The sequence below is a fragment of the Nyctereutes procyonoides genome, unplaced genomic scaffold, assembly GCF_905146905.1.
Source record: "Nyctereutes procyonoides isolate TBG_1078 unplaced genomic scaffold, NYPRO_anot_genome, whole genome shotgun sequence".
NCBI classification, from domain to species: Eukaryota; Metazoa; Chordata; class Mammalia; order Carnivora; family Canidae; genus Nyctereutes; species Nyctereutes procyonoides.
This window is the reverse complement of record NW_026575024.1, coordinates 47,530,637-47,555,070: the sequence shown is the minus strand read 5'-3', so window position 1 is coordinate 47,555,070 and position 24,434 is coordinate 47,530,637. Positions and strand designations below refer to the sequence as shown.

The 24,434-nt window shown below is 45.0% G+C and overlaps 2 pseudogenes; one reads left to right on the top strand and one right to left on the bottom strand.

Annotated features, from left to right (window-relative positions):
• Nucleotides 1–1,623: 1,623 nt before the first annotated feature.
• On the top strand, nt 1,624–2,367 carry LOC129522543 (Y-box-binding protein 1-like; annotated as a pseudogene).
• Nucleotides 2,368–19,887: 17,520 nt separating this feature from the next.
• LOC129495950 (non-POU domain-containing octamer-binding protein-like) lies at nt 19,888–21,291 on the bottom strand (annotated as a pseudogene).
• Nucleotides 21,292–24,434: the final 3,143 nt, after the last annotated feature.

Sequence of the window (24,434 nt, the reverse complement as noted above, 5' to 3'; positions counted from 1 at the left end):
GGAAGTGAGGCCTTGGTCTTAGCCCCTCATGTGGGAAGTCCAAGGAGACTCAACTCACATATTTTCAGAAGACATGTGATGGTGGCACTAACAGCGGGCATCCCTGGCTGTTGATGGGTCCTTCCTGGCCCTGCGGGTGCTGGCCACTGAGTCCTCATCTGCAGGAGGACGCCTGCCTTGAAGGCTGAGAGTCAGGCTTTTTGTGATCACCTGCTTGAGGTTTTTGGCAGGCTGTGCCCTGGCAGGAGTGCTTTCCAGAAATAGAAAAGGCATCAGCAAGCCCACCACGGCAGTTAACCCACACTGGGCCATCGGTCACTCACGTTTTGTTAGGAGATAGACCCTGTGAATGCAGACACATCATAAAACATAAGCCACACTACACCACAGCTTGAGAAACCCATGGGTAATAAAGAGTGGAATTTATTTCGTGTAAACAGAGTTCAAAAGAAAACATTGGACTCTAGAAAATAGGGCATCTGTGATTCTGCCGACAGGAACAAGTGGTGATTGGGGCAGGGGCGAACAGGGCAGTTCGGGGGAACTTATGCCTGAGTGCAAGGTCTGTGCTAACAAGGATCAAAGAGTCTGAGAAGCAGAATTTACATCCTGACATCATCACTCCCCAGCTAGGTGGATTGGTGAGTCACTAACCATCTTAAAAGTTAGGAGTGCCACATGTTGCCCATCCTGCCACCTGTCTTCTCCTACCTACTACCTGCCTTGCATACTACCTACCCTAGCAGCTACTTGCCCTACCTGTGTACCTGGGGTTGGCTTTCCTTGCCTCCAACTGGTGTGGCCTCAGGCAAACAAGCTCAGTTCTGGGCACCTTAGGGCAGGTGCCTGATAGTAGCAGCCCATTTATGCTAAGAATAAATAAAATATATTCTCTCTGGGCTTTGTAAGCATAAAACCATGCAAACATTCCTTTTTGTTCTCTGCCTGATGTGTACTTAGTGGTGAAGTTCCTCCAGTGGCATCTATGTCTCTGGAATTCAGATCCTCTGAGCTTCTCCCAGGGCAAGGTTATCCTTCAAATTGTAGCTGGGTCAGAACATCCCAGAGGGCTTGTTGAACACAGATGGCTGTACCCCACTCCCAGGGGTCTGCTTCAGTGGGTTGGGGTGGAGGGTCTACATTTCATTTCTCACAAGTTCCCTGGGGATGTTAATATTGCTGGCTGGTCACCCTACTTTGGGGCTCATGGGTATGGACATTCACTTAATAGAAGTCCTGTCCCCTATTTTCTCAGGATGTGACTGTGTTTGGAGATAAGTTCTTTCAAGAGCTATTCAGAGTTCCACTGGTAGTAGGATTTGAGCTCTGTTTCCAGAGAGCCCTGAGTAGCCCCATCACTGACATTGGCCTAGTTACCACATGCCCCAACTCCCCAGCCACCATCCCCCACCGAGAAAACAACCCAACTCTAGTCACCATCCCCACAACTATGAATACTGAGGCCCAGACCCAGCAGCCACCCACCATCCTACTCTCAACACTGCTCATACCAATCTAGGCATTAGGGACAGCCACCCAGCAAGTGAAGGCTCAGGCAGCCTCACATGGGTGGTGCCTACTGGTGGGTACAAGGTCATCGCAATGAAGGTAAGCAAATAGTAAATGGTTCAAGTAAGAAATAGAAATGATATCAAGGAAGGTGTATCTGTACATCATATTGCCATAAAAAAATAAACCCAGGAATTAACTTCACAGTCGGAGTGGGAGAGACTATGGAGTTTGATGTTGTTGAAGGAGAAAAGTGTGAGGAGGCAGCAAATGTGAAGGGTCCTGGTGGAGCTCCAGTGCAAGATGGTAAATATACAGCATACCGTAACTATTATAGACACTATCCATGTCCCAGGGGTCCATGCAATCACCAGCATAAGCACCAGAATAGTGACTGTGAGGAAAAGTAGGAGGGGTCAGAGAGGTTGGGCCCAACAGCACAAGCACAATCGCAGGACAGTTCCCATCTCTGTCCTCGTGGAGAGCCTATGGGCATCGAACCCCATGTTCCAACCCTCCTGAGCAGGAATAAGGGATGGAAGGTGCTGACAGCCAGGGTGCAGGAGAACAAGGTAGTCCAGTGAGACAGAGTACATATTGGGTTATAAACCATTGTTCTGCGTGGGCCTGCTTGCCAAAGAGAGCCCGGAGAGGGCGACAATGAAAAAGCTAAGGAGAATCAAGGAGGTGAGATCCAATGTCAGCAGCCACCTCAGTGTCACTACCATCACAACTTCAATTACTGCCAATGATGCCCAGAAAACCCTTAAACTACAAGTTGGCAAAGAGACAAAGGCAGGGAATCCACCAGCTGAGAATTTGTTTCCTCCCAAGTCTCAGCAAGGGAGAGCTGAGTAAATGTATCTTCTCTGTCATCACTCTGATTCATCACCCAACAAGAAAAAATGAAAAAACTTTTAGCCTGCTGACTAGATAACGAGAATCTCTGCATTATCTATGCAGCATGGGGCTTTATTATTTTTACCTAAAGACATTTCTTTTGGGCAATGACAAACATTTTTTTGAAGCTTGGTTTTTCTCAATACATCTTTAAAGATTCTTAAGTTGTTCCATATCTGGTGGAGTTGAGAGTTTTAATAGCCTCATTTTGAACTTGTAATAAAAGTTTACAACCTGATTCTTTCCAAAAAAGTCAACAAACAGCAAGCATCTGTTAATAAAGGTCTTAAATAATTGTCAAGAGAAAATAAGAAAAGAAAGAAAGGAAGAAAGAAGGAAAGAGAGAAAGAAAGAAAGGAAGGAAGGGCAAGGGGAATCATAGCCATATACATAGGAGGCCATGCAAGGACATGGAGAGACAACAGCTATCTACAAGCCAAGGAGAGGGGCCTAAGAAGAAACCAGTACTGCAGATACCTTGATCTTTCACTTCCAGCCTCCAGAAGTGCAAGGAAATTAATTTTGGTTGTTTAGCCACTCAGTCCCTAAGTTATGGCAGCCTGAGCAAAGGCATACACATGCCTACCATCAGCCCCTCAGACGTGGGCAAATAACTTAAAGGCCTTGTATTCCTCATGGCATGAGGGTCAGTGCTGGATTATAATTTAGCCTCAACAAATAAGTGTCAATGGCAGTAGTAACAGCAAGGAGTCATTCTCAGCATGTTTGATCAAATGTGCTGGTGTCGAAACAATAGAAACTGAAGGTGAAGGCAGGAGAGCATGAACTGATGTGTGGTCTGTGTCCTGGCCCGCTGCTGCTGCCCCTGCAGTTGAGCTCACCTCTTTAGGGCTTGAATGTCTCATTGTAAAATAAGGGTAATAATAAAGAGACTCTTCTCAAAAGGCTGTCCCTAAAACCTGCATAAAATAATTCAAGTAGAGAATTTAGCACGGTGACCTGCATAGCATACAGACACAACAGGAGTTGGCTATTTTTTTAGTTTTTTTCTAATAATAATTATGGGGATAATTAAAAAAAGCACAGTCAGGTTAGGAATTTGTCTCAACACACTGCAGAATGAAATTTATCTGCTTAGAAAGATAAATCTAGTTACAAAGAGGGTTTGAAACCTGTTTGGAACATTTGTCTGCAGAGGAAGAGTTGGCAAAGGCCCATCTCCATGTTTTTCTCATCAATATTACAGATTATTTTGTTCCTTACTTTATAATGATAGATGTTTTTTAGGGAATGTGAAACAATGACTGAAAATTAGACAAGATAAAAAGCTACCCGAAGCTCATGAATTAAGGTTGTGATATTTTTATATTTTTTTCCTGTCTTTCAAAAAAATCTTTTTATAGGCACTACTTACTTGTACCTGTACACAGTCTAAAGAGCCAAACTGCTCTACAAATTTCCATGCCTGGGGCAGCCTGCCCTTTCCCAGCCCATGCTCTAATTCTTCCTGATGTCCTTCAACTGATGCTTCTGGTTTACCTTCCTAAGTCCAAATCACATACCTATGTTGCAACATTTTGATTTTTCAGACCTAGATAGCATCTATCGACTTTTTTTTATAAAGGTGAGATTTAACTCCTCTGGTGCCATTACCAGAGTGGTGAAAGTTTTTAATCAGTACCCAACTTGCCAGATGCAACAGACTTTAATCTCTGACCACTCTGTCCTGGGATGCAGGACGTAAAGGCAACATGCCCAACATCTTTATCCAGCAGGAGCCCAGTGACCACCTCTTTTACCTCCTCACCCACTTGGAATGTGGATGGCTGCCACCAGAGAAGAGCCAGGCCATGTGAGGTCATCTGGATGCAGAGAAGCCACAGCCATAGTTCCCCCTTGATTTCTTACACTGTCCTGGTTATGTAGGCCCCAGGCTGGTGTGCCAGCTCACAGGCTCCCCACTTCAGGGCTGTCCTAGAGATGAGGGGTTCTAGGACAAACCAGATGGACACTGCATTCATTTCTCATTTATCTTACTTTTATAGTCTTCACAGAAGCTGTATTGTTAGAGGACAGACTCAGGTCTTATCCTCAGGCTAGCCTTGGGAGGCAAGGGCCCGATACTAACCTTTTATTCATACACACAATCCTCCTTGCCTGCAACATACACACACACACAGAGGCACAGATGATCATACTTCCAACCTCTGCTCAGCATAGCTATTTTGCAGTTTTGGTGAAGTCCCCATTCAGGGTTTATATTCTATGACTATGTCACTATCATTGACAAATGAGCCCTGTAGTAAACTGTAATTGATTTTTGTCTCCTGTGTGAATTTTTGTTTTCCCTGGAGTTCATAATTGTTTTTAGTTTTTACTTTTCAAATACAATCACTAATTTATTCTCAAATTCTTCTCCAGTAATTTAAATTAAAATATTCATGCCAGATACTCTTTTATTTTAACATACTTTATGTTTTAGAACAGTTTTAGGTTTGCAGCAAAATTGAGTGGAAAGTACAGAAAATTCCCCTATCTTCCTGTCCCCACACTTGTCCCCACATCCTTTCCCACTATCAACATCTCCCATATCCCTACATTTGTTATGATTAATGAACCAACATCAACACACTATTATCACACAAAGTTCATAGTTTACATTAGGGTTCACTCTTGGTGTTGTATATTCTATGGGTTTTAATAAATGTATGATGACATTATTATAATATTATACAGATTAATTTTACAGCCCTAAAAATGCTCTGCCATCTATGTATTCATTTCTCCTTTGCACCTAACCCCTGGCAACCACCCATCTCTTTACTGTCTCCATAGTTTTGCCTTTTTCACAATATCATATAGTTGGAAACATACAGCCTTTTCAGATTGGCTTCTTTCACTTAGTTATGTACTTTTAAGTTTCCTTCATGTCTTTTAATGGCTTGATAGATCATTTCTTCTTATTGCTGAATAATATTCCATTGTAGGAATATTCCACACATTATTCATCCATCTTAGTTGCTCTATAATTTCTTTCTACTGAGGAAGTTTCCCTTAGAGCCTCTATGCCTCCATCAAGGTAGAAGTCTAGATCTGGTGCATGGCTACCATTCCAGCACCTTCACCTGGTGTTTGCCCTAGGACTCCCCTTTCCTCTCCTGTATTGGATTTCCTGCTTCTTAGAGTCCATGCCTCCATGTTCTCTGATTCACTACCTCAATTGTGTAAAGTATAAACTCTAATAGCTTCCTGGGAAAGAGAGAAGGGAAGAAATATTTTTGACATTTTGCACATTTGAAAATATCTATATTCTACATTCATACTTAATTGATTGGCTAGGTATAGAATTATGGGTTGGAAATTACATACTTTCAGAATTGAGAAGGCATTGATTTATGTCTTCTAGTTTCTGGAGTGGCTGTGGAGAAATTGATGCCATGTGCCCCTCCACTCCCACCCTTTTTTTTGTGTAAACCTTTATGGTTTCTTTCTAGGATGCATAGGGAGTTTTGGTGCGGGTCCATTTTCATCCAGTGTGTTCAACTCTTGGAGAGCTCCTTCAATCTGAAAATCCCTGTTCTGTAGCCATTTCTTAGCCAGATTAGCAGTATATATTCCATGTGGTAGATTATGGTGCATCTGGCTGGCTTCCCCGCTCCTGGCAGATTGAGTTGCCCCCTTCTCCACTGTAGCCACTTCAGTCCTGGAGGAAGCTGAGTCACTTCCTGGGGCACATCATAAATATTAAAAGTGCCATGCTTGCAGGTGAATTTTCCACATATTTAAAGTAGTAATAGCTTAATAGGAGCTAAAAAACCCACAAACGGGCAGACTCCAATGACACTAAATTGTTGTGCCTAAAGAGAAATGCCCAGCCATTGTTGGCTACTGAAAGATGAACAGGCTATTTGGGATTCCTCCCTGGACTCACCCAGGTCAGTCCCCTCACGATGTTTCAGTCAGTGGCTCAGGGGTGAGCACCTACATTAGAAACAAGAGTCTGACCTGATAGGATTCTGTCACCTGACAGTTTGGATTTATCAGTCTTCAGGCACTGACGCTTCTCACACACGGAGCTTGCTTCTATTCAGGTCAATCTCTGCCACATCAATGATGTGGTCCTTTTTCCTCTAAGGAAGATCTTTTGGGTGTTTGATGGCTTAATAATGGCTGCTGTTTATGAGAGGTATGGCATTAGGCTTTATATATGTTGCATTTATGCCTCTGTGCTGTGATGCCGAGCAGGAGTTATTTCCCTACTACAAGGAATGAACCAACATCACCAAAATCTGGCAGAGATCAGATTCACATCTGGGTCTCTTTCAATCCACGTCCCCAGCTTTCTCCATTGGGCAACACTACCTCTTGGTCAGATGCAACTGTATATGTTGATATACAGGAAAAGTTATGGGAACCTGTAAGGTGACCCCTGTGAGATAAGGATGATGGTGGATCTCTTCCTACAAGGAAGGGGGGCTATATGCACTTCAGGCCAAGTCATGCAAGACACACATCTGCTCCGTAGGTAGTACAGGGACCATTAAAAGGGACACTGAACCTACACCTAGAGCCTGAATCAGAGTGCAGGCTCTGACACTCAGCCTCTCTGAGCCTTAGGTTTCTCCTCTAGAGATGGAGGATGGAAATGTGGCCTATTTAGGGTTATGGGACTCTGTGAGGACCAAGATGAAGAATTTTTAGTATGCCAAGCATTTTTAGTAACTGTGAAGCACTATGTGATGACAACCGCTTGGTGTTGGCCATGCAGACATGAGGACCAGCTGGCCTTATGGGATTGCTGCTTACTTAAGTATCTAGTAGGTTTTCTGCCCAAATAAGAGATAGGTCTTTTGCTTTTCCTTTTGGAAAGGAGTGACTGGCATTTCCCTGGATTGACACTGGGACTCTTGACTCTTGGGGAGTGAGAAAAGGTGTGCCTTAGGGCCCAGTGTGGAAAGAGCTTTTGTCTTTGCTGGGTGTGGTGTCCCTTTTGTTTCAGCCAGGATGGAGGGCAGGGCCTGGAGGAAATAGGAGGGAAAAGAGGGCATCTCCTTGTCCACCTTTGTCCAGTTTCACTGCTGACAGAGGCATCTGTTTCTGTGTCCATTAAGGCTCTACTCCCAGGGTCAGTAATGGCTTCCAGGTCTTACCAGTGGTGAGTGACACTAGAGGATGGGCTGGACAAGGGAGGGCAATCTGTTTGAAAGAGCAGGATGGGGATGTTTGCAATAAGCCTTCCCAGTCTGAACTCTGAAATTTATTTGTTCTTGTTATTAATGGCAAATGCAGAATGACAAGCATGAGATGTGCTTCTGGGTGTTTTAACGCACATCCTTCCTGTTCTAGCCCTGGAGAGGCTAGTCAGAGTCACTGTGGATTGAGCCCTGCAAATGCTTATTGTTTTGCATCCTTTGTAAGTGACATCTGTATTTCGAGATGAGGAGCCTGGGTTTAGAGGAGTGAAGTAGCATCGACAGTTAGATAGGGGCTGGGATGGGAGCCTGGTATGGGATATAGGGGGGTGCTACAACAGCTGGGTTGTCTCAGTCATCTAGTAAGAGTTGACACTCCTTGTTTGTCTCCTGCTTACCTATCAGATGTGGGATCTACACTGTGCTAGATTGAACAGCATCTCCCATCTTCATGTTCTCCTGGAACCTCAGAACCTCAGAATGTGACCAAGAAAGGTGTCATCTCATAGAGTCATTGCAGGTGAAGTTAGTTAAGGAGGGGTCCTACTGGACTTGGGTGGGCTTTCATCCTCATAGGAATAGAAAGGACACAGAGACAGATGCACATAGAGGGAAGAAGGCCATGTCATGATTCACCAGAGACTGAGTGATGCCACTTGGGGTCCCCAGAAACTGGCAGAGGCAAGGAAGGACCCTTCCCTGGAGCCTCTGGAAGGAAGCATGGATGGCCCTCCCGACCCCTTGATTTTGGACTTGTGGCTTCCAGGACTCTGTGAGGAAGCACTGCTATCGCCTTAAACCATTTACATTTGTGGTCATTTCTCACAGCAGCCCTAGAAAGGAATACACAAACTCAGCATTGTTTGGACATGAGCTGGTCAGAGTGCAGGACTGTTAGGTCACATCAGATGAAAGCTTTCCTTCCCTGTAACACCTGCTTTGGGGCCTGGCCCACAGTTTATGTTACACATGGTTGCCCATCCCTGGCTGCCTTTCCTACTTAGCTGGGGAGGTCACGGGTCCCACCCAGAAGTGCTCCTTCCTCAACTTCCGCAGAAGGGAGGGTACTTCCTGGACTCTGGGTCATCAGAGGCTCAGAGCACCACCCCAGTGTTCCCTTCTGTCGTCTCTGAGAGGCAGATCCCTGGAGAAGCCCAGCCAAGTGGCTCTCTCAGACTCGGGCAGCCTCCAGGATAGAGACAGTGAGGGGAATCTTGCGAAGGAACGCTGGGCTTTGAGCCTGTGCTGGAGAGCTTCATCTCTGAAGGACCCATATGACCCATTCCAGGTTGGGTTGGAGCCCAGTCACCAGCATCAGTGAGGACAACTCACTGCGTAGAAGGGTTTACACCAGCCGGTTAGAGACCCCAAATCCGTTCTGAGTGGGCATTCCAGAACAGTCCCAATCTGGCTTGTTAGATGTAGTCTCATGATTGTGGATGCGGGGAGAAACTCATGGAGGCTCCGCATATTCCCTGACCAGAATGTGGATGATGACGGTGTTGGAGAAGGTGATGATTGTGGGTTTCTCCACTGCGAAGGTACCGCATTTCATTTTTATGGAGTCCAGCCTGCCCGCAGCAGAGAGAAGGGACCTGTGCTCTGCCACCTGGAGGGGAAATGTCTACACTGTAGAGGCTGCATTTAGGCAATGGGCTTGAGCAATGGGAACCTGAGTGAGGTAGTGGGGTTCACAGCAGCTGCCAGGTTGACATCAACAGGCTCATTAGGATATCCACCTCAAAAGAGCCGTAGGCCTTAGCTGACCAATGGGCAGCTGACACCCAGGCACAGATGCCCAAAAGGGAAAATTGCATGTGTTCCCACACCTCTCCCCTTCTCCCCTTCATCACAGCTGCCCCTGCCCCAGCACTGCCTTCTGGAAGACAGTCTGTCCTTTGCTGCCCTGTCCACAGCTCCCTTGCAGGGTATTCAATAAACTTCTATCTCCTTTGCTGTGCCATGGGTGGCTCTGTCCCACCTGCTCTGTCAGTCTCCACCTGAGATGGAGGCCCGCACACAGGCTTGTTTGCTGTCCTCCTACTCTGACTGTGGCCCCACCACCCCATCTGCAGTATTGCTGCTTCTTGACCCTCAGCACTTAGCACTGGGGACTGCTGCATATTTGGGGTTTTCCCTGTGTCTCCCCCGAGGATACCAGCTCCAGGCTAGGGCGGTGGGGGTGGGGGAGAAGGCAAGGCACTCCTCTGAGCCCATCCTTGCCAGTCGTAGGCTCTGCCTGTGACCTGGGTGATCTCTAGAGTGACCTGGGAGGGGGAGACCTTGAATTTAAGAATGCCAGGAGTGACAAAGTGACAAAATGCTGGGAACCCAGGAGCTATCTGACCATTTTAATTAATTAATTTTTTATTTATTTATTTATTTATTTATTTATTTATTTATTTATTTATTTATTTATTTTAGAGAGAGAGAGAGTGCACTCTCCTGAGTATGAGTGCAGGAGAGGCAGAGGGAGAGGGAGACAGAATCCCAAGCCCAGTGAGTGACAGCCCACAGGAGGCTCCACGTGGACCTCAGCTGAAGCCAAGAGTCTAATGCTTACCCCACTGAGCCCCCCAGGCGCCCCACTGACCATTTTTTAAAAAGATTAGTTTCTTTTAGGGCAAAACTGACCTAGTATTATTTCTCATAATATACTGAATCCGCTCAAAGGAAATAATTCCTTTTTTCCCTCTGGCCCCTTTCTCTTCCTCCCCTCCCTTTCCTTTCCCCTTCCTTCACCCTCCTTCTCCCCTTCCCCTCCCTCTCTTCCCCTTTCCCCTCTAGGTCCCTCACTTCATCCCCGTCCTTTTGCAACCCTCCTCCTGGACCTCTGCTATGAGATCCCAGCTTTTTCCTTTCAGTTTTCTCTCATTCCCCACATGAGATTAAAGTTACTTTCTCAGTGGACAGTTATTGTCAGACCTTCCCTTCATGCAACCTTGTAGTAGCCCAGAGATAGTTCCTCAAGCTACTAAAGGCCAGGCACAGAGTGCTGCTTGAAGAGGCGGGGTCAGTTACAGGAAAACCCACCTGCCAAGCCTTGAAATGCCCAAACAGCCCTGGGCAAAGGTGGATGGCTACTGGATGTAGAGTGGCCTCCTGGTCCTTGGTTGTAGAGCAGGGAAGCCGCATAGTCTCAAGGCAGAAAGGTACTGTTGAACTCGTCCAGACTGCACAACAGAAGCCTGGCATGGAGGGTGTTCAAGTCCTGATTTGGGGCTCATCCGGGGATGCTGAAGCCTGCTTGGACCCGCTCCTGAGAGCTGATCAACTGTGGAACTTCCAAGATTCTCCAGAGCCAGGTATTAAACACAGCCATTATTAAAAAGTAAATTATAGAACCCCCAACGAAATAAGCCTAATATGGTAATAAACAAAGGTAATAGTTATCTAAAATTCATCATTTCTAACTATTTGACAATTCCATTACTGATGTGCTTCAGGTTACTTTCCTCTACCATGTCTGTCTGGGGGAGGACTATTGTGACAGTGGCTGCCTTGTTCTTTTTTTTTTTTAAGATTTTATTTATTTATTCATGAGAGACAGAGAGAGAGAGAGAGAGAGAGAGAGAGGCAGAGACACAGGCAGAGGGACAAGCAGGCTCCATGCAGGGAGCCTGACGTGGGACTCGATCCCGGGTCTCCAGGATCATGCCCTGGGCTGAAGGCAGCGCTAAGCCACTGGGCCACCGGGGCTTCCCTGCCTCGTTCTTTTGCCTACCCTCCAATCGGCAACTTCACATGGCCCGATATTGGCCACAGTGGGAGTACTGACACCGGGGAAGTCAGCAAACACTACAAATCAGAACGTTTTTGTGTTCTGAAGAGCTGTTTTTCAACATTTACCAGCACTACTGGGTCCACCCTAGACCTGCATCAGAGTTTAGGTGAGTGGGCCTGAAATGTCCTTTTGAAAAGTTTCCCAGAGGATGCTGGTGGGACCAGCCAAGCAGAGTCTGCAGAGTGGATTTGGAAAGTGCTGAGCATCCATCCTTGCAGAGCTGGGATTTCTGCTAGTCAATGTTCAGTTGGTGCTTGAATGCTTCCAAAGATAGGGAACTCACTACTGTTAAGCAACCATTGGAAGACACTGACCACCCTATTCATTTATGGAAGGCTGGGATCTTCTTGTTGGCATCTCTGCTGATTAGCTCCACTCATGGAGAACTCTCTGCCCCTGAGTGAATTCTTCTGTCCTGGGATTGCTTAGACTCTTCCAGTTATTCATTATAGTGAATAAGACATTGTTCAACCACAGGTGCCTCTGGCAATCCTAATTGTCCCCCTTCCATGGGGTATTTATTTATTTATTTATTTATGAGAGGCAGAGACACAGGCAGAGGGAGAAGCAGGCTCCATGCCAGGAGCCTGACATGGGACTCGATCCCGGGACTCCAGGATCGCGCCCTGGGCCAAAGGCAGGCGCTAAACCGCTGGGCCACCCAGGGATCCCCCATGGGGTGTTTATTAATACAGGGCTCCTCTCTTCCCAGGAAAGAGCCCTGTGAATAGTCAGAGACACATCTAGCCCTACTGCCTTCTCTTGTACACATTTTCTCTTTTCCAAGCTACACGTTCCTGCTGCTCCAAGCCCTCCTCCCATGTATTGCTAAATTCCTGTTGAACATTATCTAGTTGGCTTAGCCAATCTTCCCAGTTCATTGAGACATATGTGGTACTGATTCTGTCAATCAACTTATCACCTCTTATCTAGTTACAGGCTAGTCACCTCATCTAAGCCACTATAAAAGTATCTTATGGGGTGAGACCTCTAAATAGCAAACTTTCTTGAGACATTCAGGATGATAGTTGATTAGCAAATGTCCAGACACGTATTTATTGCTGAAAGCAATGCTCCTCTGCCAAAAGTAGTCTCCATTTTTGCAGAGAATAAAATTAAGCAAGAAAAAAAAAATACATTGGCTAAAATGTTCTCAACTGATTACCAATCCAGAATGGAATCTTAAAGAATAGCTCCTTAAAGAGGATTTTTAATCATCCAAGATTCTGTGCTATGCTTCTCGCACTTTGATTCCCCTAAACACATCTGATTTCTATTTCCGAGATGCACTTTTCCATACATCTTGGCAAAGTTAGACTTCGGATTTCCTATCTCTTTCCCAGTACCAATGTGCACATAGTAATTGTCAGGAATTCAAAGAACACATTGTTGAGGGGAGATTGATGGTTATGTAATATCCTGAAACCCTTCAGACTGTGAGGATGGGCTGAAGTGATCTTTATGGATGCCCACAAAGTCTTCCTCTGCAGGTAGGGGCCATTGTCTGACCAGATAACTAAGGTGTGGCCAGAATAGTGCCTTATGTATACCTCCCCATGTCTTTTTGAATGTCCTTGATGGGCTAGAAGGATGTCCCAGGTTACAGAAAGAAACCTTCTAAGCACACTAAGTCAGAAACACCATCTGAGTTTAGAGTTTGCTGTGTCTGGCCCACTGTGATGATTAGAAGCGTTGAGCTCTTTCAAAGTCTCACTCTCTTCTTGGGGTGTACTGTGGCTGGTCACCCTGGGGGGTAGGGTATTGAATGCCTGTCTCTTTACCCCACTGTCCCTGAGACACATTGCAGTTCAGACTCCAGGATGGGGTAGGGGTGGGGCAAGACTGCAGAGTAGGTGCTGTGGGGATGGCAGGGAAGTTTTCACTTGCTTTGTGCTATTTTGAGCAGGGTGAGGCTCTTTCAGATCTTGGCAGGACTTCATAGTTGACTCTGTTGGTGATTCTTCCTGGGTCATGCTCACTGGGGCTTCTCATCTCCTATCCCTGATTAGGGTCATGTAGTCCCAGGCATTTGTACCTAACAAACAACCTCATTCCATGTGGACTCACTGGCATCCTACATCCCCATAGCTCTTGTGGTTCAGGTCCCATGCTTAGACATACCTGTACCAAGCTCCTACATCTCCAGACTCCAAAAAATGGCAAAAATCTTCCCTTTTAGGAAGACTCATTTTGACCTTAGCTCATTGACTAAAAAGGCCTGGAGTTGCTAGGAAGTGGGCTGTGGATGCAGTGTCTAGGGAGAGGACAAACCAATGTTTGCTATTTGATGGAAAGTGTGTGCAAACGTGATGCTTCCTAGAATAAACGCACATGCTCATCATTTTGTTCCATTTGCCTTTCCTCCTCCTCTTCTGAGCTAACATATTCAACGGGGAAGCATTTGTTCATTTATTAAAAAGAATACTTTTGTGTCTCTAATATGCATTCCTGGCATGAGGGACTCACCACAAAACATTTAATAATCCCATCTTTGTAGTGTTTACAATGGTTTTCCTGAGAGCTGATATTAGAAAGGAGGTGGTAGTCAGCTCAAAGGACATGTCTGATATCCTCATCAAAATTTATCACTTTCTTTACTTGTTATGTGTTTCTTCTACTGTGACAGTTGTCAGGGACTGAAGATTGGGATCCACATGGGCTGCTGTCAGGAAATTTTTAGCAACTGTCATAGTGGTTCGGGCTCTGCAGGTGGCTGAACAGGCATGGAAATCCTGGATTTGTTCCAGGCAAGTTACTCAACTTCTCAAAAATATGATTCCCTCACACACAGAAGGGCAGTGCTTCATAGGGTATAGGCAGACCTCAGAGATGTGGGTTCAGTTTCAGACCACCACAATTAAGTGAATATTGCACAAAAGTGAATCAATTGAAATTTTTGGTTTCCAAGTGCATATCAAAATTATGTTTATACCATACTAGAGTTTTACTAGGTGTGCAACAGAATTACGCCTAAGAAATAATGTAATTGAAAAATATTGCTAAAAAATGCTAACCATTATCTGAGCTTTTAGTGAGTTATAATCTTTTTGCTGGTGGAGGGTCTCACCTTTATGTTGATGGCTGCTGACTGATCAGGGTGGTGGTTGCTGAAGGCTGGGGCGCCTGGGGCAATTTCTTAAAATAAAACAATGAAGCTTAATGTGTTGATTAAATATTCCTTTCATGAATGATTTCTCGGTAGCAGGTGACGCTATTTGATAGCAATTTAACTCACAGGAGAACTTGCCTCACAACTGGAGTCAATCTTCTCAAACCCTGCAGCTGCTTTATCAACTAAGTTTATGTACTATTCTAAATCCTCTGTTGTCATTTCAACAATCTTCACAGCATCTTCACTAGGGATAGATTCCATCTCAAGAAACCACTCTTTGTTCATCTATAAGAAGCAACTCCTCATCTAAGTTTTATCATGAGATGGCAGCAATTCTAGTTCTCTTGCTGTTTCCACCATGTCTGTAGTTACTGTTTCCCCTGAAGCCTTGAACCCCTCAAAGTCATCCATGAGGTGGGCAGCCCTGGTGGCTCAGCAGTTTGGTGCTGCCTGCAGCCTGGGGCGTGATCCTGGAGACCTGGGATTGAGGCCCGCATCGGGCTCCCTGCATGGAGCCTGCTTCTCCGTCTGCCTGTGTCCCTGCCTCTCTCTCTCTCTCTCTGTCTCTCATGAATAAATAAATAAATAAGATCTTTAAAAAAAAGTCATCCAGGAGGGCTGGAATCAACTTCTTCCAACTCTTGTTCATATTGATACTTTGACCTCTTCCCATGAATTGCGAATGTTCTTACTGGGATCTACAACGGTAATTACTTTCCAGAAGGATTTTAGTTAACTTTGGCAATATCTGTTACCGTCCATGGCAGCTGTAGCCTTAAAAAGTATATTTCTTAAGTCTTGAAAGTCAAAATAACAATTTAATCCATGGGCTGCAGAATGGATGTTGTGTCAGCAGGCATAAAAACAATATTAATCTCACTGTACATCTCCATCAGAGCTCTTGGGTGAACAGATGCATTGTCATGAGAGTAGTATTTTGAGAGGAACCTTTTTTTTTTTTTCCCCTAAGCAGTGCTCTTGACACCAGGCTTAAAACACTCAGTAAATCATGTTGTAAACAGATGTGTTGTCATCCAGGCTTTGTTTTTCCAGTGATAGAGCACAGGTGGAATAATAATCCTTAAGGGCTCTAGGATTTTTGGAATGATAAATAAGCATTGGCTTAAGTCACCAGCTGCATGAGCCTCTACCAAGAGAGTCAGCCTGTCCTTTGAAACTTTGAATCCCAGGCCTTGACTTCTCCTCTCTAACTATGAAAGTCCTGGATAGGGTCTTCTTCCTATAGAAGTCTGTTTCCATCAACATTATAAATCTGTTGTTGAGTATAGCCACCTTGGTTGATTAGCTAGATCTGGATAACTTGCTACAGCTTCTTCATCAGCACCTGCTGCCTCACCTTACACTGTTCTGTTATGGAGGAGGCTTCTTTCCTTAAACCTCATGAGCCAGCTTCTATGAGATTCACACTTGTCTTCTGAAGCTTCCTCCCCTCTCTCAGCCTTCACAGAACGGAAGAGAGTTAGGGCCTCGCTCTGGATTAGGCTTTGGATCAAGGGAATGTTGTGGCTGGTTTGACCATCTACCCAGACCACTGAAACTTTTCCCAGATCAGAAATAAGGCTGTTTTGCTTTCTTATCTTTTGTGTGTTCACTGGAGTAGCATTTTCAGTTTCTTTTAAGAACTTTTCTTTTGCACTCACAAGTTGGCTGTTTGGTGCAAGAGGCCTAGCTTTCAGCCTGTGTCAACTTTCTTGTCTCTTGCTGCTTTAAGGATCTTCTCTTTATCTTTGGAATTTGCAAGCTTCACTATTAAATGTCGAGGTGTTGAATGGTTTTTATTGATTTTTGGAGGGGGGGATGTCTCTATTTCCTGGATCTGAATGCCTGTTTCCCTTCCCAGATTAGGAAAGTTTTCAGCTATGATTTGTTCAAATACATATTCTGGCCCTCTGTCCCTTTCGGTGCCCTCGGGAACCCCAATTAAACATAGATTTTTCTTCCTCAGGCTGTCACTTATTTCCCTTAATCTATCCTCATTATCTTTTAATTGTTTGTCTCTTTTTTCCTCAGTTTCCCTCTTTGCCATCAACTTGTCTTCTATGTCATTCACTCGTTCTTCTACCTCATTAACCCTCATCGTTAGGGCCTCCTGTTTGGATTGCATATCATTTAATTGATTTTTAATTTCTGCCTGATTAGATCTAAATTCTGCAGTCAGCCTGTGTCAACTTTCAACATGCTTTCCTCACTAAGTTTAATCATTTCTAGCTTCTAATTTAAAGTGAGAGACATTCAATTCTTCCCTTCACTTGAACACTTATAGACAATTGTAAGTTTATTAATTGGCCTAATTTCAACATTGTCCTGTCTCAGGGAACAGGGAGGCCCGAGGAGAGGGAGGTGGGTGGGGGGAACAGCCAGTCAGTGGAGAAGTCAAAACACAGACAATATTTCTTGATCAAGTTCATATGGGCATAATTTACGGTGCCCCAAAACAATTACAATAGTAACATCAAAGATCGCTAATCACAGATCATCATAACAAATATAATAATAATGAGAAAAGTTGAAATAGTATGAGAATTATGTGACACAGAGACATGGAGTGAGAAAATGTTGTTGGAAAAATGGTGCCTATAGACTTGCTTGGTGGAGGCTTGCCACAGATCTTCAATTTGTAAAAATCACAGTATTTGCAAAGCACAATAAAATGAAATGTAAAAAAAAAAATGAGGCATGTCTATAGTTTGGAATTTAAATGAGAAAATGAAGGTAAGCAGATGATCATGAAGGCATGAATCTCCATGGGCACATATCCATGATGGACTGGCCCTTCCTGGGGTCCCAAGTCTGGAAGTCTGACAGGGCCAGAACCAGGGTCTCAGGCCAATGTAGAAATTTAGTGGAGGCCAGAACCAAGGCTCAGTAATGGGTGTTTAGCCCTAATCATCTGTTCAGAGTCTATTTTAACAGACTCATGTCTTAGTAAGTTTATCAGACAAGTCCAACTGCAAGGACATAGGACAAGTTCAGGCTAAGAGCCCAGGGATCGTTAATTACTTTCCAAAGTCAAAACTCATTAGGCAGAGCAAATTCAAGTATAAAGGTTGTCCTAATTGGGTGGTGAAGATGTGAGAAATGAGTTCTCTTTGCAGATGGTGGGAATGTAAACAGATGGGACTAATATGGATGCTGAATTGATAAATTCCACAGTCACACATAATTACAGAAGGTCATATGGTTCAACCCAGTAATTTTCCTCCCACGATTTATCTTAAGAAATAACAAGTGATCCAGGATGTGTGTATAATGATGCTCATAGTGATTATTTATAAAATGAAAAATCAATAGTGACATCTGTGCGACACTGAGTATCACATGTAAGAAGATGCACACGTGGGATTCTCTGCAGCCAGGTAAGTGATGGTGTAGAGCTGTAAGACTTAGACGTGTGGTAAAAGATTGGGCGTTCAAAATCCAGTGAGGGGATGCCTGGGTGGCTCAGCGGTTTAGTGCCTGCCTTTGGCCCAGGGCATGGTCCCGGAGTCCTGGGATTGAATCCCATATCAGGCTTCCTGATTGGAGCCTGCTCCTCCCTCTGCCTGTGTTTCTACCTCTCTCTCTCTCCTCTCTCTCGCTCTCTGTTCCTCATGAATAAATAAATAAAATCTTAAAAAAAATCCAATGAGATGTCAGTTAAGAATGAACCTTCATGTGGGAAACCTGGTCAGCAGCTCTGAGGGATTCTTGAGAAAGAGAAAGCAGAGAGAATCAGATTCAGGAAGAAGCAGAAGCAAAGGAACTGACAGCCCCACCCTCAAAGTCTCAGAGATAGGAGCCATTGGAGTTTCTGAGTCCAGGGGCATGAGGAGCCGGTGGAGACACCTTACATCCTGTAAGGTGGTTTCTTTGGAAAGTTGAATCTGAAAACCCATTTCTCAACAGGATTATATCAGTGGGGCCATAAAGTCCAGGCAGAACACCAGGAACTTGGGGACCCTGGGTGGCTCTGTGGTTGAGCATCTGCCTTCCACTCAGGTCATGATCCCGGGATTGGAGCCTGCCTCCCCCTCTGCCTGTGTCTCTGCCTCTCTCGGTGTCTCTCATGAATAAATACATCTTAAAAAAAAAAAAAAAGCCAGGAACTCCTACACCAGCAGGGAGCAGTGGGAGGGAGGCAGCCTCATCTCAATCCTGGGAGAACTCCTGCTCTAGGCTCGGGTAGATGACACAGGCAGGTGAAAGGGATTCTCAGATCCTAGACAAGCAGATCAACACCATGAGAGATAGACGTTGGACGCAACAAACAGGAATGACTCTTGAAGAAACAGAGCAAAAAGTATGAATTCAGCCTGAGCACAGGTAAGGTAAGTAATAATAGCACATGGTGAAAGTGGCTTTTTAAATATAAGGGGAGCTTTAGTACATTCAATAATGAGACTGGGTTTCATTTAGATAGTTAGACATACTTTGGAAAAAATGAGATTCCTCTTTTTATCACTAATGTCACTAATATTTCTGGAATTTGTTTTTGAGAAGGAAGTTAATATAAAAACCAACCTGTAGTTGTTCTGCATACAGCATTTTTTTTAAAAGGCTTAAAACGTATTTTAATAAGTTGATGCTGCATTACTGCTCCATTTCTCAGAAAAACTCCAAAGGTTATCAGGGACAAATCAAACATGGTACACCAATAAAAAAAAATGCACAGCATAACTACCTAAGATAGGCAAGGCTAAGAGCTACTGTCTGACCTTCAGCATACAGCAACCCTGTTCCCAAGATACTGAGCCTATCAAAAGCTGTGAACAGCATCATAGACATAAAAGGGCCATTCCTGGGTTGTTCTTACCCAGAAAAAAAGATGGAGGCAACTTAACACAAGATTTTTTAAAGATACACTAAAATGAAAATCTCTAAGAGAAAGGTCTTCCTTAGGACATGAAAGGGTAACATACTGGATATAACAGAATCATGTATGTTGTCTGTGACCTCTGTGGACATTTGCCTGAATTCCCACCTGTGAGTGAATGGAATGGAGCTAAGGTCATGGGGGAGGTTTGTTTTTGTGGTGTATGTGGCAGTGTCTATTGTGTTGGAGGATATAAGAATGAGAAAGCAAAAAGAACAGGATGGACAAGAATGGAATGATCAAGATTAATGGGGGCTCTAACTGGATCCATTTTGCCATGGTTCCACCCCCCCCAAGACCCTCAACAATCACATGAGACTTCAGGAATGCACCACACAGAATCAATTAGTTAAACGATATACCACACAGAACTGATTTGTTAAATATCGCCCCTCCCTTGCCTTCAGCCTCCAGTAAACTCCCTCAAAGTAGTACAGGCAAGGAAGACCTAACTGTTGGGAGGAATCCCTAACACTTTTCCAGGGCAGAATTCTGGCTAGTCCAAAAAGGGTCCTGCTTTTAAGGGTTTTTGGGAAACTAGACATTGAAATTTTTATTAGTATTGGCGACGTTTGTTTGGAGCAAATTCAGCTCCAGGAGCTGCACGGTTGAATGCAGGAGGGGTTCCACCAATTGCCCCAATTCCTTCCACTGTAGCAGCCTGGCCAAAGCGTTCAGTTGTTGGTGGGGTCAGTCCCAAGGTTCCAACTGGCATCATAGTGGCAGGTCCTGGAGGAGCTGGGGTACCAGCTGGCACTGGAGCAGGGGGCATGGCACCTCTAATTGTTTATGCCCATAGCACCTCCCATAGCCATCTGCCCCATCCGTATCTCCTGTTCTCTCACATCAGGGAATGTTCCCTTGAATCCTTCCTGCTGTCGCCGCATCATTTCTTCCCGTTGCGCTGCATCTCTTCCTCTCGGCGCCTGCGCTCCTCCTCTTGCCTGAGCTCCAGTTGCTTTCGTTTTTGCACTTCTTGGTTATGCAGCTCTTCCATCCTCCTAAGTTCTTCTTGACGCCTCATCAAATCCTGTCTCATTAGCATGACCTGGTGCTCATGGCGAGCAGCCTCCATCTCCATCTCCAGCTTCTCACGAGCTTCCTTGATGTTGCGGTCCACTTGGTCCTGCTGCTGCTTCTCCATCTCAATCTGTGCCTCCCAGCGCATGGCATCCTCATACTCAGAGGAGCCAGGCTGTGCAAATCGGGGTGGCTGCTCTCGCTCCTTGTGAAATTGCTGATTCTTTATAACCAGTTTCTCTGGAAGTCCCTCTTCATCATCCAACTGGTCCATGGGCTCCACAGTCACAGGCTGAGGAAATGTGGTTAGCAGGAAAGAGCCTTCACTGCACCTGTCCAGAGCTTTCTGAGCAGCTGGCTTCCCTGAGAATGCCTTTTCCTGAGGGCCTTCCTCGATCATCCACGATGACTACAGCCCTCTCCACCTGGCCAAACACGGAAAAGGCTTCCTCCAGCAGTTCATTGGAAACATACTGAGGAAGGTTTCGGACTGTAAGGGATGCACTATGGCAGGCAAAACGCACACGCAGCTGCTTTCCACGAAGTGGCATGTTGTCCAATTCTACTTTGGCAATCTCCGCTAAGGTTCGTGTTTCCAAGCGGATAAAGCCAAAGCCCTTATCCTTATGAATGAAGACTTCGCCTGCTTTCCGTATTTCTCAAATAGTTTCCTCATCTCCTCTTCAGTGATATCAGGAGGAAGATTGCCCACAAAGAGCCAGCTACGTTGGGTGAAGGTCTTCTCTCCTGGTTTCCTAAAATTCTTCAGGTCAATAGTCAAGCCTTCATTTTGGCTGCTGGCTTGTTGCCCATTTGCAGGTATTGGTGGCGGTGGTGGCTGCTGCTGTTGCTGCTGGTGGTGCTGCTGGTGGTGATGCTGATGATGCTTCCTTGGAGTATGGTTTTGCTTCTCCAAGTTAAAGGTTTTATGGCTCTGCATTTTTGGACCCTGCTACCGACTGTTCTCTCCTCAGAGTAACGGCGACCTGCATACAGCATTGATGTAAATAAGACTCAATAGACAAAAGTTATTAGGAAAAACATGGACAGTTTTTAAAAAATAATTTAAAAAATCTCCATGGTAAAAGGTATTACAAACAAAGCTACAAGACACATAAAAAACTGGGAGAAAAATCTCATCTATATGTATATTTTTTAAAAATTTACTTCTAGACTAATAAAGAAGTTCCAAAATCATTTTAAAGACCAACAACATGAGGGCCAGGATATGACCAGGTTTTTCATGGTAGAGGAAACGTACCAGCCAATGTAAACATCACCACTATTCAGGGAAATCCAAACAAAAACAATCATGAGATATAATACTTTTCACCGGTTAGGCTGGCAAATATTAAAATGTGTGATGGTTTTAAGTGTTAGCAGGTGTGGGAAAACAGTTGTTCCAGTTGTTGGGGAGAACAAATCAATACAGCCATTTTGAGAATAATTTGGCACATTTGTTAAAATAAAAGATATACACATATTTTGACTCAGCAATTCCTCTTTTCTGTGTCCACCCTGGAGAGACAAGCATATGCCTGGGGCTTTGGGGAGATGTTTGCAGCAGCAGTGTTTCCTAGAGTGTGAAATTACATGCAGGATGAACGAGTGTGTGGTGTGGGCTGAAGGGGAGAGGATTCTACTTTCATATTGCTGGAATCTTTTGTGATGCATTCAGATACTGATTTTATTCATTTATTCATTCATTCATTCATTCATAGATTTTATTTATTCACTTGACAGAGAGAAAAAGAGAGGATGAGCAGAGGGAGCAGGAGGCAGAGAGAGAGATAGAGAGAATGAGAAGCAGACTCCCCTGCTGAGCAGGAAGCCCCATGCAGGATTTGATCCCGGGACCCTGAGATCATGACCTGAGTCAAAGGCAGACCTCAACCTACTGAGCCACGCAGGCGCCTCTCAGGTACTGATTTTGCAAAGTGAATTGCTAGGTGAGAAAAGTAGATGACAGAATGAATTTATGTATGTTAAAGAATTCTATGTATGTGTACATGTATAATACATATACACGCCAGAAAGAAAGACAGGAAAGAAAACCATCAAAACATCAGTGGTTTCAAGTGGGATCATAGATAATTATAAACTTTTTTTGGTTTTGTTTCCCTTATTTTCTAGTTTTTCTACAAAAACATAAATTATTTTGGTAGTATATATTTTTAAAGGACAGTATCACCCAGGGACCGCGAGCACCCTGGGTTGATTTCAGAGCATCGTGAGTCTTGGCTGTGGCAGGGCTGTGGGCAGAGCTCATGGCCTGGTCCATAGGTTCATAGGGAAGGGCAGGGAGGAGCCAGGCATGACAGAGGGGCATTCTAGGGGCCTGTGGAGTATCCAGACCCAGCATCCTTGTCTGGAGATGCTCTGGTTTTTCTGAGGTCAGAGCATCCCTCTTATTCCTTCACCATGAGCCTGGGGTGTGGGTGGGGACCATGTGCTTGTGTGTCACATGAACTTCCTTCATATTCTGCCCAGCTCTTTTTGTTTGATACTTTCCACGTGGCTCGGTGGGGTCTTACCTACAGCAAAGCCAGCATGTGTTACTCCAGGGTGGACACAGGCAAATGCAGCCTGTGATAGGCCATGCCCACCCTGGAGGCTCCATGTGGGCTGTGGTCACGTGCCTTACTCACTCACTTGTGCCTCCTCCTGGATTTGCTGCAGGAGACTTAGGGGTTCTGTGTGCAGAAGCCTCTCAGACAGTGACTGAACAAAGGAGAACCCGACAAATGAGTAAAAGTCACTTGATGATTCACAAACTGTGGCGAGAAGGAAATGTTTCCCAAGATGAATATGTCATTTTCTCAAGGTCTGGCCGAAGGTTTAGGAGGAACTTTAGCCACCCAAAGGAAACTAAGGGCCCCAGTCCAGAGCGAGAACCCTGGACCTGGCTGTGATTCTAAGCAGGCTCCACTTCTGTGAGATATGCGTCCTCAGTGAGCATCCCCAGCTCCCCAGACAGGTGTCATGCTCATGCTCCCTGAGAGGTGGGAAACTGAGGAACCCTTGCTCTTGCTTAACCGGCTGAGGCTGGATGAAGCACAGGTCTTCAGACTCCAGCTTTCCCAGAGGTCAGAAACTACCACTAAAGCAATAATGAGGGAACATATTATTTTGGGGTCTTAACCTAAATTCTAAGAAGTGCTATGACTTCTGAAAGCAGGCCCGGACTCCTGAGTCCTCCCAGGCTTCATGCAGAAAGATTGGGTCAGAAATCCTGGTGCTCTAGCAAGACATCTGCTTTGGTTTCCAGCATCAAAGAGATTGACTGAAAATCAGAGCTACATTCCAGGAATCTGAGCCAGTGTGTGATATTCCTATTCAGTGGGTGCTTGGGTATCATTCTGCACCTGGAAAAGTGCAGACCCTCACTGAAAATCCTGGTGGTTTCAGCAGCTAAGAAAATAAAACCTTTGAAATGAAAACTAGAGAGAGAAAACCTTTTTCATAAGTATTAAAGCAAATTGGGGAAAATGCTGTGACTAAATTATGGGTGTGTATGGGTCCCCAAACACACGACCGCTTGTGTTAGGTGTTCTGATGCACACCCAGTCACTTGTGACCAGGGAGAGAAAGATCACAAAGTCAGATTCTTCTGCAAACCACAGGTCGGAGGCAGTGTCCTGTGGGGTGCACCTGAGACCTCCAATGTTCGGACAACTCAGTTTCTGCCCTCCCTCCATGGGACAGTCTCAGTGCTGATCCCTGAGCTAAACACCGCGGGACAGGTGTGAGCCAGGCATGTATAGGCCCTGTCCTCCAGGTGGGTGTTTGGGTTAAAGTAAGGGCTTTATCCTGGAGGTGCTGCCCGGAAGCACAGGCATGGGAATGGGGAGGGGAGGTGTTGAGCGAGCAGGAAGGCAAGGGTTATCCTGCACGTTCTCATGTGGGCAGCCAGAGCTCAGTCCTGAGGGATGTCCAGAGCTGTGCGTGGACACACACAGGTGCACCCACAGACACATATACGGATACACACAGGCACACTCATACATCCACACATACATACAGATATACACACAGACAGACAGATACACCTGCAGCTACACACATAGATGTACACAAACACAC